Source organism: Colius striatus, chromosome Z (genome assembly GCF_028858725.1).
Source record: "Colius striatus isolate bColStr4 chromosome Z, bColStr4.1.hap1, whole genome shotgun sequence".
Classification (NCBI taxonomy): Eukaryota; Metazoa; Chordata; class Aves; order Coliiformes; family Coliidae; genus Colius; species Colius striatus.
In genome coordinates this window covers 62,587,681-62,603,769 of record NC_084790.1, presented here as the reverse complement: position 1 = coordinate 62,603,769, position 16,089 = coordinate 62,587,681, and the positions used below count along the sequence as shown (strand labels likewise).

Below are 16,089 nucleotides of genomic sequence, written 5' to 3'. Positions count from 1 at the left end.
GGCGGTAGGGACGAGCTGGGAGGAAGGCCGGCACACGGTCCGGGGTGTGTGTATCTATATGTGTGTGTACGGTGGCTCGTCCCCGTGTTGCTGCCGCGGGTGCAGGGTCACCGCTCCAGGTGACATCACAGAGCCCTGGACGGACGGAATAGCGTGCAGACCGAGCTCCACCTGGAAACGCGGCCACGCCGACGTCAGGCGGGCCGGGCTTCACGGAGGCCGGGCTTCACGGAGGCCGGGCCTGACCGACGGGGCCCGGGCCTGACCGACGGGGCCCGGGCCTGACCGACGGGGGCCGGGCCTGACCGACGGGGGCCGGGCCTGACTGACGGGGGCCGGGCCTGACTAACGGGGGCCGGGCCTTACCGACGGGGGCCGGGCCTGACGGGGTCTAGGCTTTGTGGGGTTTAGGCTTGGCTGCTCCGTCGCTGTTTAGTGTTCGGTGTCGGCAGCTGGCGTGGTGTTTCGGGGAATTCGGAGGCTTTCTCCGGATGTTCTTAGCGTGCCCCTTATGAGGCGCTGTGGCTGGATCCTTTCGTCTTACCTGCTTGCAATTTTTTATCCAGAAAGTGACGCTAAGTATAGGGCGAGTGAGTTTTGCGCAACTTAGTATCGTAGGTTCGAAAAGACCTTGAAGATACTGAGTCAGACTGTTAACCTACCCCTGCCATGTCTGCCACTAAACTGTGTCAAGAAGTACCACATCTAAATGTCCTTTAGCTCCATGGATGATGGAGAATGACCCACTTCTTTAGACAACCTGTTACAGTGCTTGATAAACATTTTTATGGCAATTTTTTTCCTAATATCCACTTGAAACCTCCCCTGGTGCAACTTGATACTATTTCTGTTTTCCATAGAATCACAGAATGGTAGGAGTTGGAAGGGACCTTTAGAGATCATCTAGTCCACGCCTTCAGCTAAAGCAGGTCCACCATGATCTAGTGGCACGGGAACATGTCCAGGCAACTTTTGAAAATCTCCAGAGAAGGGGAGATCACAACTTACCAGGGCACCCTGTGCCAGGGCTCCGTCACCCTCAACAAAAATAGTCGCTCTCCACAAAACTGCTCTCTAGCGGGTCAATCTCCAACCTGTACTGGTGCATGGGGTTGTTCCTCCCCAGGTGCAGGACTCTGCACTTGCCCTTGTTGAACCTCATGAGGTTCCTCTCTGCCCAACTCTCAAGCTGGTTGAGATCCCACTGAATGGCAGCACAGCCTTCTGGAGAATCTGCCAGTCTTCCCAGTTTGATGTCATCAGCCAACTTGCTGAGGGTACACTCTGTCCCCTCATCCAGGTTGTCAATGAAGATGTTGAACAAGACTGGACCCAGAACTGATCCGTGTGGAACTCCACTGGCCACAGGCATCCAACTCGATTCTGTGCTATTGATAACCACCCTCTGGGTTCTGTCATTCAGCCAGCTCTCGATTCACCTCACCGTTCACTCATCCAATTCACACTGTCTGAGCTTTCTGATGAGGATGTGACGGGAGACAATGACAAAAGCCTTGCTGAAGTCAAGGCAGATGACATCTGCTGCGCTCCCCTCATCAAGCCAGGCAGTTATGCCCTTGTAGAAGGCTCTCAGGTTGGTGAAACAGGATTTCCCCTTGGTGAATCCATATTAACTCATCCTGTTACTTGCAGCTTGGGAGAAGACTGGCTCCCACTTGCCACAACCTCCCGTCAGGGAGTTGCAGAGAGGAAGAATGTCGCCTTTCAGCCTCCTTTTCCCCAGGATGAACAATCCCAGGTACCTCAGCTGCCCCTTGTCAGACCTTCACCTATTTCATTGCCTTTCTTTATATATACTCCAGCATCTTAACATTGTTCTTGCAGTGACGGGCCCAAAACTGGATGCAGTTATTTGAGTTGTAACTTCACCAGTGCCAAGTATAGGTGAACAATCACTGCCCCAGTCCTGCTGCCATCATTTCTGATAGAGGCCAGAGTCAAACACTTAAGGGGCTGTTAGACCCCAGAAGTGGGCTGTGGTGACAGAGCAGTTTAGGAACTGGGGTTGACTGCTTCTTGGGTGGTGGGTTCTTTCTGCTAGATGACAGTATGGAGAAGTTAATCCTGCTTGTTGGGAACTGTGCTGATTTAAAATTCTTGGTCTTGATGTGTTTGTAAAATGTACTCAGCCAAGAGCAAAATAATCTTTGTGGTATGTGATGAAAAAAGTATATTTCAGGACACTCTGTGAGGCTGTGGCCCATATCCAACAGACCTGTTCTTACTTATGCTCTGACCTGCCTGTGCATTTTTCATGCTTGTCACAGACTCAGGTACCTTCTAACTGAACACTCAGGTTTTGGAGACTTGCTACTAGCTATTAGCTGTCACCACATAGAAGCTCAGAGAGGACTTGAAGACCCACACTTTGATTTGCATTCAGGTTTGCAAATTTGTGGGTCATTGAACCTCAAGAGTTAAGTATTTCTGTACTTCTTTATGCCCAAATTGTGTTTCAAAGGTGTCTATTGGATGCTGATGAAGCTGTTACATTACGAGGACCAGACATTGACCTAGATGGGTAAGAGATGGTTGCATCATTTCTGAGAAGGGGAATTAGAAAGTCATGTAAGCTTAAGTAGCATGGAAAGAGAAAGAAATCAAAGAAGAAACAAAAGATAATAAAGCTTGTTATTTTAGACTTCCTACTCATCTGGAGAGCACACATGGTACCTGATGGCTTCAGAATGTTGTTACTATGTATAGGATGATTATTTGCTTTGTCATAGTAAGCTAAGAACAGTAGTCTTTTTTTTAATGCAGTGTTTGTCAGAAGTGTATAATATATGGATTCATATAAGCATGATGTTTTTAAGAGTAGGACATCTTCAGCTGTAAAATTTGAGGTTGCTTTAGATAAATGTTCCGAGACGTTCTAAACACAGTTTCTGCCGTGTCCTAGTGATAGCCTAAGACAATAGTGGTTTTGGGCATGTATTTATGGGCCTCTAAACCACTTAAATGGAAGAAAACAGCTAGAATTGGAACATATGTCTCAGTGCGAAATATACCACAGAAAATGTTAGAAAGTCTGTTTTTTGCCAGATGTGTCTTCTAGACCTCATAATTTTCCTGTTTTGTCAAAGAGGTTGTCTCCCGAGGCCAACAAGGTTCAGGTAAATAGAATTACACATTGTTGCAGTATAGCACAGTCTGCAGAAATATGGGTCGCTCTGCTTGCTGCCATGGCTACTGTTGTTTTAAGTAACAGCAGCCACTCAGGAATAATGGCCCTGCGTTGTTTGGGCTAATAGTTCCTACTTGGTAGTAGAAACCAGTTTCAATGGTTATAAGAAGACATTTAATCACAGCTTCTTGATTTATGATATCCTTCTATGCATGCATAACCGGCTGGCTAGATGAGGGGAGAGCAGCCGATGTCATCTACCTTGACTTAGCAAGGCTTTTGACACTGTGTCTCTACTCTGCCCTGGTGAGGCCTCATCTGGAGTACTGTGTCCGGTTCTGGGCTCCTCAGCTCAAGAGGGACAGGGAAGTGCTGGAGAGAGTCCAGCATCGGGCCACCAAGATGATCAAGGGTATGGAACATCTTTCATACGAGGAGAGGCTGCGGGAACTGGGGCTGTTTAGTCTGGAGGAGATTGAGGGGTGATCTTATTAACATTTATAAATATCAAGAGGGTGGGTGTCAGGAGGTTGGGACATCCCTTTTTTCTATAGTAGCTAGCAACAGGACAAGGGGTGATGGGATGAAGCTGGAACACAAACAGTTCCACTTAAACATAAGAAAAAACTATTTCACCATGAGGGTGATGGAGAAGTGGCATAGGCTGCCCAGAGGGGTTGTGGAGTCTCCTTCCTTGGAGGTCTTCAAGACGCGCTTGGACATGTTCCTATGTGACCAGATCTAGGTGAACCTGCTTCTGCAGGGAGGTTGGACTAGATGATCTCTAAAGGTCCCTTCCAACCCCTACCATTCTATGATTCTGTGATTCTATGATGTAGAAATCTTCTGATATCACTGCTCTCAAGACCCTCTTTAAGAGCTGGATATCTTTATCTCTTTGTGGGGAAAACTGGAAAAAGAAGTTGTGTATTATTTCCCCTTGCCGAGATTTTATGGCTAGAATCAAAACTGAGTATGACGATAAAGCTCATTGTAAAAATTCAAGATGGTATACTGGTATCCCTGGAGGCTAATTTTGACCTCTACTTACAATGTCAGGACAGAGGACAGAGACAGAAGAGTTTAAGCTGAAAGCTAAAAGTTACTTTCCAAAGTAACTCTCTCTTTCTCTCTCTCTTATTCAAGAAGTACATCAACAGGTAGTTTTCTCAAAGATAGGAACCCCAGAGAAATGGGAAATGGACAGAATTCCCTACTAAGGTCCTTTGCCTATACACTCTTCTTATGGGTCAGCAACTTCTGTGTAAAAGCTGTCTTACAAAGGGCAGTATTTTTCTTGCAAGTCTCAGGCGTAGAACCAGGAGAGTGCTTGAGTGTGTAAGAGTATTATACTTTTTATGAGGTTCTCCAGAACTGGGAGGCCCTCCAGTTTCATAAACCTCAGAAAAGTTGCCTCTGTGACCCTATGCATATTTACCAGATATTTATAACTTCAGGGATTCTAGCACTGTCTGTTTGCCTTGGAGTCATTCAAACACACTCCCACTACATAGCATATTAAAGAAAACAGGTGGCCCTTAAAATATATGAATTTTTTTCTTTTATTTGAGCTAAATTTACGTACAAGATCTAGATGTCTTGTGAGATCAAAAGCAAAAATGCAACAGCCTTGCTCCAAAACAGGAGAAAATTTCAATTTAAATTGCTGGTTGTGATTTTCATTGCCAGTTGTCTCATCGTGCTTTCTTTCAGGGAAAACCCTCACATATTTTTTAAAAAATGAGGGAATAAAGAAGTAGCCATACATTTTACTTAATTCAAGGCTAAAGAGCTAATTATGCCTCCTAATTTGGAGATTAACTTATCCTTTAAGAGCTTGGAATCTCTTCAAGAATGCTGTGACATTTACTCAAGCTGCTTTGGAGACCTTTTCTAACTTGAGATATCTGGAACATCAGGGACTGGTAAAGGGAGACCACTGCCAGGGTAGCCTCAGCGTTTTACCCAGAGAGCAGACCAAAAGGGTACTTGCCTCCTTAGAAACTAGAGCTTCAGAAGAAGAGGATCATTTTGGACCTCTTGTTGGTCCACTCAGTGACATCACAGCTAAGCTGTGCTTCTGAGGAAGCAGGTGACTTTGGTTGGAGAAAGAGGATTTTAAGCAAGTCTTCTCAGGTGAACATCCTCATTGTAAGTCAATAGGTAGAACAGAAATATATACCTTCCACTCTCTTACAACTATTATTCCTGATTGTGTTGTATGAACTGTTCAAGAGTGCAGGCACTTGGACCTTGGCAGGTGAGGGATGCAGAAATACTTAGTTTGGGAATCAGAGGGTGTCAAGGTAGAGAGCAGGGTTCTGGCTGCTCCTCCAACAGTGAAAGCTTACCTCACAGTGAAAGACAGTGTCCCTCTGGAGAGCCTTGAGGTGAAATGTAGCATCCCTGAAACTTTTCATGGAGATACGTTGTTTTTAGAGATAGATGGTGAGCAAGTCTGACCCAAAGGGATGAGTGCCCATTTTTCCCAACAATTCTTTTTTCCTAAAATGTCTCAGTCTACTGCATGATACATAGTTATAAGCTTTTACCTAATAAGGGAAGTAAAAGGCTGCCAGTACTTTCTCCTCCCAACGTTTTTTTGTAGTGCTGACATTTGAGTAATGACACATACCCTGATGGTCTCATGATGACTATCGTAGAGGCTCTTTGGCCAGCAGCTCTCCTTTTCTATATTTATACACTACTTAATATATTGTGATCTTAGATGTAGCTCCTGTTCCTAGGTACAATACCACTAATAACTATTATTACAATGGTTTGAAAGATTAATCAATATTTGCATGATTACAGAATAGGAAGGTCTGCTGGAAAATCATTATATAATTTGTTTTCAAGGATACATTTGTGAATCCCAATTTTTGTGAACTTTCCTCATTCTGTTTGGGAGAAATTCTGCTTTAATTGCAGTTCATACAACCTTACTGAACATAAATTTATGCACATACTTCTTGAAATTAATGGACTGAGAACTTCAGCCTTTTCTGTGTCTGCTATAAGTCATCCACTTCATTCAGTGATGGTTATGTATTTCTCTATTGAGTCTTTTACTGCTGATGTAATAGTGGAAGTTCTTCTTATTGCTCTTGGTGTTCCTGATATGTCTCAACTCCATCTGAGCTTTGGCTTCCCTGATAGAGCTCCTCCATGACTGAGTGGTATTTCATGATTCTTCCTTTACAGATGGCATCTGCTTTCATTCTCTACATGCTGCTTTTTTTTTTTTTTTTTTTTATGATGGACTTCTATCATGGGTTTCCTGTTTTGCCAGACTGGCTTCCTGATATGTCTACCTGGTTTCCTGAGTGTGAAGGGGGACTGTTCTTTGTGCTTGAGGATGGTGTCAACCTTTTCCCTTTAGACCTGACTCCTTACTAGTTGCCCGAATGACCCAAAGTCTGCTTTCCTGAAGCATGGAGTCTGGTCCCTGCTAGTCACCTTCTTACCTCACCCCCCCAGGAACCTGACTCCACTATTTTATGGTCACTACAACATCACTTATTGTCCACCAGCCCTGCTTGGCCGATCCAGATCCCACGTAACAAGAAGTTATCCTTGACACTCCATCAATCTCCTGGATGGCTGGCATTCTGATGCATTAAATTCCTTAATGAGGATAGGGGTCTATGACACAGAGTCCACAGGTTCATCTGCTTCCTTAATCTGGTTGGTGGCCTGAAACACATCCCACCACAGTGCCATGCTTAGCAACCTTTACTCCAACCCTGATCCACAAGATTGCTACAAACCTGTAGCAATGTACCTGAAGGAAAATGGACATGTGGTCCACTCAGACTTTAGTTATATGAAACAATAAGCTGCATTAGGCTCAGACACAGGCCTCAGATCCAGGCCTCAGACTTTGGCTATATCAGACAGTGAACAATGGGCCTAAAGAATAGTTAAGGATGAGTTGCTTATTAGAATATAGGTATGAAGGTAGCTGTGTGTGGGAAAGAAACTCTGTAAGCTTAGAACAGAAACTAGATAAGGAAGGAATTAGGTAAAAGAATGTAGAAACTGCTACTATCACTATATTAACATAGTTAAGCTTAGCAAATCATATTTTGCTATTAGGTGTGTGAACAGAGCATGATAGACTGAGCAATCCAATCATAATAGATTGCATCATGTGTTTAGAAAAGAATAACATATATAATGTGATTGAATGCTAAAATAAATGGCTTCTGCATTGATCATATTGGTCTTATATGTAGTCCATGAATCCCATCCTGCAAGGTGATCCCTGCAGAAACCCACATATCTGAGCTGCTAAGTCAGATTGAGAACAACTCTCTTCCTTCTCTTCCATGCTTGTCTCTCCTGAAGCACTTGTCTACATCAGTCACAGCGCTCCCAATGTGTAAGCTGTCCCACCACAGTACTTGCATGGAAAGTACCTTGTTGCATGCACTCTCTTTGAACTTCAAAATCATTGTCTTCATTAAACTCTGATAAGTGGAAATACCACATGTTAAAAGCCATCATCTCTAAGGCAGTCAGATCCTAAGTTGATTTGAACTTTGTTGTTTTTTCTGCTTGATTAGATGCAAGTCTCAGCTGAAAAACAGTGATAATGGGCTTGTCAGGAAAATCTTCCTCTGTGTTTTGTATTAATCTGAAATCTCAAGTAGTTCCAACATGGACATTGTTACAATAATGTAGTTGCAATGGAGAAAATACATAATTAGGTATTGCAAGGTCTTTACGTGACTGAAATGTCCACATTCTTAAGCAGATAAAAGTAAATTACCTGAATGACCCAGAACAGACCTTGATTTGAGTCATGCCACAGAGCAGGCTGTGATTTGAGGAATACTGGGTTGTGAGCCTCTGTGAATTCAATGAATGAATGTCTCAATTAGACTGGTTATATTAGTCTCTCTCTGCAAGTGCTTCTCAGTTTCTTTCTTTTGTGCTTATGGCACCTTAATGTGGTTCAGACTAATTTTCACCTTCAGAACTTGATGGGCTTGCAAAGACATGTCCGTTCATGGGCTATTCTGCATAGCCGGCTTGTACAAGTCCTTGCATCCTGCTCTTGTGTTGTATTTTCACCGCTTAAGAGGTGCTTTAATACTTTTGTGCTTTGTTTTCTTATGGCACTTTAGATTGATGGCTTATTTGGTGGTTGACTTGACTACTAGTTTAGTTTCTCTAATTGCTGCATTAAAACCAAAATCAGTATGCAGAATATCATCTGGAGTTTGATAGCCTGTAGCTGTGACTGGCAAACTATATCTGACCACAGGGACTACAGATTTCTGCATCCAACTGTTTTCTGCAACATTGAAAGGAAAATGCCCAGGTGTCATCCATATTTTGTGTCATCGAAAGCACTGCAGTTGTTCAAGTTATTTAGATTGTCTAAACCAATGGAATACGAGATGATCCATTTAAGTTCAGGAAGAAAATATTAAAACTTCAGTAACGCATGTGGCTAACTTATAAATAAATTTAAATATATGGGGTGTAAGCTGCTCAAAAATGTTTTTCTAAAAGGATTGCATGGTTAAAAAAGTTTTGAGACCACTGATCTAGATGATGTAAGTTAATCAAATCCACCAAATCTGGTAGATATGAAAAAGTTTATGCAACATTCACAGAATTAGCACCATGTTGTGCATCAAGGACCACCTGAAATCTCATATGCGTTCAGCTGGGTTTGAAAAAATGCATTGATTCTTTAATACAGTAATTACCAAAGCTTTTTAACTGAGACTCAGATAAATTGATCATATTAGATTAAGCATTGATTGTTCAGCTTTAAGCACATCAGATTGGAGACCTTCCTCTACCTCCTGAATCTTTTTCTGCAATCTTCTGCTGGTAGTACACGGAGACAAGCTATGTGCTGAAATAAGAGTGTGATCTGGAGGTATGATATTTGTATGTCAGTCTGTCTAAAATCTATTGCATAGACTAAATCTTGGCTTTATAGTTAAGTTTTACATATGTAAAGTATGCAATTTGTAGAACTTAGTATAAGACTAGATGGAGCACTTTCATAAAAAATACCAGCTTCCAAATTATTAATCAGAAACTCTTGCCTGACAAAAAAATACGGTTTATGTCATTTCACTAGCAACATTATCAGGCCCGTGCCCGAAATGAATATGTGCATTGTTCATTTACTGACACTTTTGTTACTGGTGAGTGGGTTTTATAGCATTTTTTAATAATTAATATAAATAATAAATTAATTTAAAATGCTGTTTTTTTTTCATGATCCTAAATTTTCACTCTGTTGAGCTCTGTAATGGCCTTGAGATCTCTCTTTAGTTTTCCCTAGTTACTTCATATTTTACATCATATACTTGCATGATCTCTCATGTTCTCTGTTTAAAGCTTGTCTATGAGTTCTTTGAAAAGGGAGCATGTTGCACTTAATTATGTACATCAATAAAATAAAAACAAAAAGTCTTTATGTTGTATTAGAAATGTATATGGAAGATAAATTGGATTATCAGTAAACGTCCTGATGTCTTAGGTCGATTTTTTTTTTTTCCAATAGCTGGGTTGAAAAACAAGATAGGTAAATACACAAATCTTAAAGACTTATTTTTCAGTTTTTCAGTCTCTTGGACTCCATTCTGGTTTTAGTTACATCAGTGGAGTTTCAGAATAGCTGAACAATAATTGGTAATGGTAACTCGTAAATAGTACTTAGGAAACACTAATGCTTGAAGTGTAGAAAATCTCTATGTGTTTTTAATTATTCTTGCATCATGGTCAAATGCACAAATTTCAGTGCCTGTTATGTACTCTTACTGTAATGCTGAACACTGTTGAAGATCTTATTCTGAAGTGTTAGTGAATTTATACCAAAGGAACTGTTAGCCAGTGGAGGTTTTTTGGTTTTTTTTTTTAGTTTTCTTGTTGTTATTAATGAGGCAAGAGGGCAGACTGCTTTTTTCAGCCATGTATTTACTTCACAGTGCTACAGTACTGGTGATATACATTGACATGTCTTCATAATCTTAATTTTCTATGTTTTTTGTTGCATTTAAATGGGAATCAGATATGAACACTCAGACTGCAAGGAATTTCTGATCAATCTGTTGTGTTATTTAATGTGACAAACATTCTGTCCATTTTCCTTGTTAGATTTCTCAGTATTTTTGGGCATTTCCTCGTCAAAGATTAAACTGTGCTTGTGCTGTGGTATGACCGTACACCCTGGTATAGAAACCCTGAAATGTGACCAGGTCTCAGTCCTGGAGAATTAACATACATTCATTTTTCACAGGTGAACATTATAACTGTGTTGCTGATAGATGTTCAAGTGAGAAGGCTGAGGTAGGCAGAGAAGCTGCATTGAGGAAGCAGGTGGGTCTGCAGTGTTTGTTCCATACAGTGGTGTAATGTGCTGATTTGTGTAATGCAGTTGATAGTGGCCAAGTTCTTCAAGTCTATGTGGCTGTACAGATCCTGCTAGGCTACCCAAGAAGTTTACTATGTCTTAATACAGTTCTTTGCGTCTGATATAAATGTAAACTCATCCTTTTTGACCAATATCAGGACATATCTGATATGAAAGACAATTTCTTAAGGGCACAGTAATTATTCAGATTCCTGTGTGACACAGAAAGATTCCTGCAATAATGAAAGAACTTCATTTGAAGCAGATCATCTTTCTATATTTTCAGACTGGGATTCTTCTGAGATAATTTGGATATATGGCTTGTAATTTGCTTACCGCAGAGATGTAAATATTTGTCAAGACACCATTGGTAATGGTCTGTGATTGTCCTCTTTCTGTTTAAGGAAGTAAAAAAACCCCACAAACAATACAACTTTAACTTCTTACACGCATTTTCAGGAAAATACTATTTTGTTTCCTCTAATGCTGAGAAGAGCTCAGGGATAATTCATCAGTTTGCTCAGAAAATAATGTCTAATTTCCGTTCCTTATACCCCAACACTTTCATGTGCTGTTCTATGGGAACCCCATGAATGCCATGGTATAGAGTCAAAAGCAACCTATAGTAAATTTTCTCAGAGAAAGAAACTGGTGAATATAAATTGGTGAAACCGTAAAAGAAATTTACCCTTTTAAGCTGCTTAGATCCTTCACACAGAAGAGCCCTGGGAATTCTTATGCCTTGGAGCTAAGTCTGGATCAATGAAATAGAAAGGAAAAAACTTTACATCTGCTGCCATATGGATACTCATTCAGTACTGGCAAAGTTGTAATGAATGGGTTCCCAGGGTGCTGGGTGTATAGAAGCCAAATTTATTTTATGACCAATATGGAACATTTAAAAGGCTGATGTTTTAAAAGCATAGCTGAAACTTGTATGTCAGGACAAAAATGTTCCCCAGTAGCAGGAGTAAGACAGAATCCTGCTAACTTCAGAAGACTATAGATTAGCTAAAGCATTACTTAGTTATTGGTTTTTGAAAATTTGCTTCCTCTAAAGTTTTCAACAGCATTTAACTGAGGGGTAGGAATTATGCTAGCTTTTCACTGAGAGTGAAAGATACTTTTTGTGGGATAAGCTATTGATAGCCTCCAATTCTAAGAGTTATTTAAATTCTCATATTCTTTTACATATATATATTATTACTTTGTGTCTTATGTGTAATTTGTATTTTTATTTGGATCTTGGAGCTAGATGTCGGGACATAACAATCCACCTAATTTATAGACCAAAGAAAATAGTAATTGTTACCAAAGTAAGCTGTTAAGCAAAGTTTGACTTCAAAGGAAAATAGTTTCAAAGCAATATTTGTGTGCTCTCAAAATAAATTAAAACACTTTAGATGGACATACATTTAAATAGAAACAGTACATGTGCTTCATTTCTCAGCACTAGGAGATTTGTTGGTGCATTCCTGACATCTTCCAGGTATCTGATGGCACGAGTTTCTAACTTCTACTTTTCCCTTTGGTACTCTTACTACAAAGAAAATAATAACATTTGTTTATAAAAGAGTAAAGATAGTTTACCCATGCTTGAATATAAGACGATACAGAAAGGAATGCAGATGCAGCAGGGAGAACTGGCTACCCAGGTTCACTTGACAGACTCTTCCACCACTTTGGTTAATTGCTACATACTCCCTGGCATTTTAATCTGAAATAAAAGAAACCCCAAATCCAGTGATTGCAACATTGGTCTACAGTAATGATGCATAAAATGCAGAGCCATTTTCCCACTGATCATCTCATTACATTTAGCCACAGCTGTCAGAGAGAAGATGCATTTCTTTCCTGGGCTGAAGATGGACTGCCAGACTGGAATCAAAATGGGAATGACACTGATCACTGCTAGAAATCTAAATATGTCTTTATGTACCTAACTTTAGTTGAACACATTGACCTAAGAGATTGGAACAAGGATACATATTATGACAGTGAGAGAATCCAAGGAAAACCCTAGGAGCCTTGGTGCCCTGCCATTTTTTTAATCCCTAGGAGACTGCTTCGGTACTCACAGTACTCTTCCCTGAAAAGGTTAGACCAGCTCATCCATGCTAGTTCACATGAACTCAGTTAAATCTATTTCTAGACATTGTACAATCCTGAGAAGCAAATTTACGGATATGAATGAATCTCTTCATGTCATCGGATCACTTTTTTTACTGTGCTGATTGGCAGACACTGAACAGTTTAGTTACCCTGCCACTGAATAAATTTGATTGCTTGATAATCTGTAGGTTGAAAGCTGCAGAGGCAGGGAAAATCTTTGAGAGCTGATACTCAGTCTTTAAGTACTGAGGGAAATTTCCAGGCATATCCTGACAATGCAAGTGATGGCTCCCCAGGCACTTTGTCTTGGTTCTCTGGGGCCCATTAATGGTCTTGCATTATCTGTCATTGTAAGCATCCCAATAATAAAATAGCAATAGCAACAGTAGTAGTAATAATACTAATGCTACTACTACTAATAAAAGCTATGTTATAAATATTTCTCTGTATAGGAAAATACATCAGACTATAAGTGTCTTGATTCTTTTTGCATTATGTGTAGGCTTACTGTATATCTTTTCATCCTTGTTTTTAAGCATCACATTTTATTTTTTTAAGTCTCACAGTTTATGATACAGATTTTAAAGATAAATAGTCACCAAGGAGTTTACTGAAACTTTGTCAGGTTTCACTGAACCCTTGCAGCTTTGACTTCTCAGTCCCATGGAAACTGAGGTACTTGCTTGTCCATCCAGTACTGTGTCCAGAAGTTCATGGTAATGGCTTTTCCAGAACATTCACAGTACTTTTTCACAAGACCTTTTCTCTGCCATCACTGTCTCGTCAGAAAGAAGTTGTGCAATGTTCTTTTGTAAAGATTGAAGAACATAATCTTTTCAGTTATTCCAGCCATGCACTCATAAGATAAACTTTTTTTTTTTTTTTTCCTGGGGATTGATCCAGTGATCAAGGACCTTTCTGAAGAGGTCCGTTTTCAGCAAGTAATTAAATGTCATCTTGTTAGCCTGGTCTCTTCCTTTCTCTCCTACTAGTCAAAGCTATTTGTTGAAGGGGGTTGGTTATCTCACTGATATCTTTCCACATCACTTGATTTATCACTTCAACATTTGAAAAGCACAATAGAGCATGATTACACTCAAGAGTGTAGTACAACATTGAGAACATTTACTTCCTTTCTATTGCTACAATGCAAGACAGAGGCAATGAGCAGTGTTTTGAAGAAAATGGTTACTATGGCACATAAAATACAAAACAAAGATAATATAAAGTATGGAGAAACTCCATGAAGTCTGATTTCATTAGCAAAAAAGAAAGTTACATCTAAACTATGACTAAGAATCTAAAATTCTATGTATGTCATCTTTCTTTTTTTAAATTGATAACTTTATACTTTGAATTTTTTCACTGCTCCAGCTCATAGAAAGTGATAAAAACAGCTTGTAGATATTCAAGTAGACAACCTGTTAATAGGCCTGCAGGTACTCTATTATTTAGGCTACCTCTTAGCTTAATCAGGGATTAGATAACTGTGAGGAAAGTTTATGCTACAGATACATCTTGGTGTTATCTCAGACTAACTTAAGTGATACGAATTCACCTAGTACTGGTGCTTTTATAATGACAAAACTCTGTTTTCATCTATGTGACTTCTTTAAATTGTAAGAGGAATAGGGGAGAGGTTTTTTTTATACTGGTATCAGAGATGCTTTGCTGGTTCTGTTATCTACCTTCTCATGTCACCCATGGCTTGCTCAGGATTCCCGCCCTACTTGCGCATGGTGGGCAGAGCATTTCCTCAACGTCTACTTCTTTTCTTGTCTTCATACAGTGCTGGAATCCTTCATAGTAGAAGGTCATGATGAATCTGTCCACGTGCCCCTTCTGTGATACAGAAAGCACAATGACTCTTCCATTTAACCCACACGTTCAATGTGTTTGCCTTCATTCATAACAGTATGAAGCATCTCTACTCCAGCTTTAGAGCAGCCCTGCAACTATTAGCAGAAATACTGAAAAATTAAAAACCAATATCATCAAATGAAAATATTGTCACTTATGGCTCAGAAACTCAGATTGATATGTCCGTTGCTTAACTGATTTATTTTATCATTTCATTTATAAAGAGAGAAACATCGCAAACTCATGCCCACTCTTGATTTTCAGTTTTCTTCTATTGTCTTGGTGCTGCTATTTAAAAGCCAGGAGCTAGTGAGCACTTCTATCTTGACTCCTGCCTGAGCAGATGAATGTAAATGTACTGAATCCCTTTCCAGCTCGCAGCTATTTTGTAGTGGTAATGGCATGTTTTCTAGGAGCAAAAGGAGACAAAGGGTTGGCTTGTCTGCATACTGCTGCTTTTTCTCGTCTCTGGATCTGAAGGAGGGAAATGGAAGGCTTTCCACACTTCTGGCTCCCATCTCCCCTTTGTGCAAGGACTCTGCTTATTTCAACTGTAAAACTATTCATGTTTTAAGTGCTTGTGCCAAGTGCTTGTGCCAAGGTTTGTGACTTTGGGGAGGTTACAGTCATGAACTGTGGCTTTTGTTAAAGGAAATTAATGGACTGATGGATGCTTACAAGCTTGAAACTGCAGAAGAGGTACGTAGAGCCCACTGGGCTAGTTGTTCTCCCTTGGGTGGCATTTTACCTAGTGCCAGTGTCTGGAGACTCTGCTTACTCCTCTAACCCTAATAAAAATTTCAAATTATTTCTCATAGTGTAGGCAGTGGATTTTGTATAACATGTTGCCTGATTGCTCCTCCCTATGTTTTACCCACTGTTATATTTTAGAGAAAAGATCAACTCCTCCTTGTGCTCACATCTGAAATGCCCTTTTGGAAGGTTCATCATGCTGTCTTCTTTTCCTGCTTTTAACTCTGGACATCAGGGTCCATCCCCATGCCACTGTAGTATATGTTAACTATTTATTTTAGTTGTGGAGTATAAAAATGCCTCTCTATTTGCCTTTTTTTTGTGATCAGAATAATGTTACATGACACTAATTACATGACACTAACTACATGACACTAACAGGATATCAGAATGTGGAGGTCGAGTACAGAGAAGCCAACCTATTGCAGAGTACTGGAAGGATGACAAAAGGGCTATGTGGGGCTGTGGTCAAACCCTGTTGATTGAAGGAATTATCTGGCAGCTCACAGGGGCTGGTGGCAGAAATAATCCCGTGCACCACCTTTCTAGAAATAACAGTGTTATTAAAATGTGCATTTAACAGAGTCCCAAAAGGGTCAAATGATAAGAACAAAACAGCTGTAAAGGGTTATGTTTGATGAGAGGCCTACCTGCAAAGAGTCTCTGTTTCTGTCTACATGTCTGTAATTACTGTGAGTCACTGTATGTCTGAAATGCAATGCAAATTACCAGACCAGATTAAATTTTAGAGCATCTAAACCTGTTGATTTTCCCTTACATCTCCAAACACAAAATTATTTTTTTCCTTTCTATTCTTTTTTTTTTTACATTC

At 40.2% G+C, this 16,089-nt stretch overlaps 1 long non-coding RNA gene across 1 annotated transcript in view; it reads left to right on the top strand.

Annotated features, from left to right (window-relative positions):
• Window positions 1–6: 6 nt before the first annotated feature.
• The window catches only part of LOC133628771 (uncharacterized), a 33,821-nt gene continuing 17,738 nt past the window's right edge, over window positions 7–16,089 (top strand). The window contains exons 1-2 of the long non-coding RNA XR_009820828.1: window positions 7–44; window positions 10,419–10,498. This is a non-coding gene — a long non-coding RNA (uncharacterized LOC133628771). The remainder of the gene's footprint in view (window positions 45–10,418; window positions 10,499–16,089) is intronic.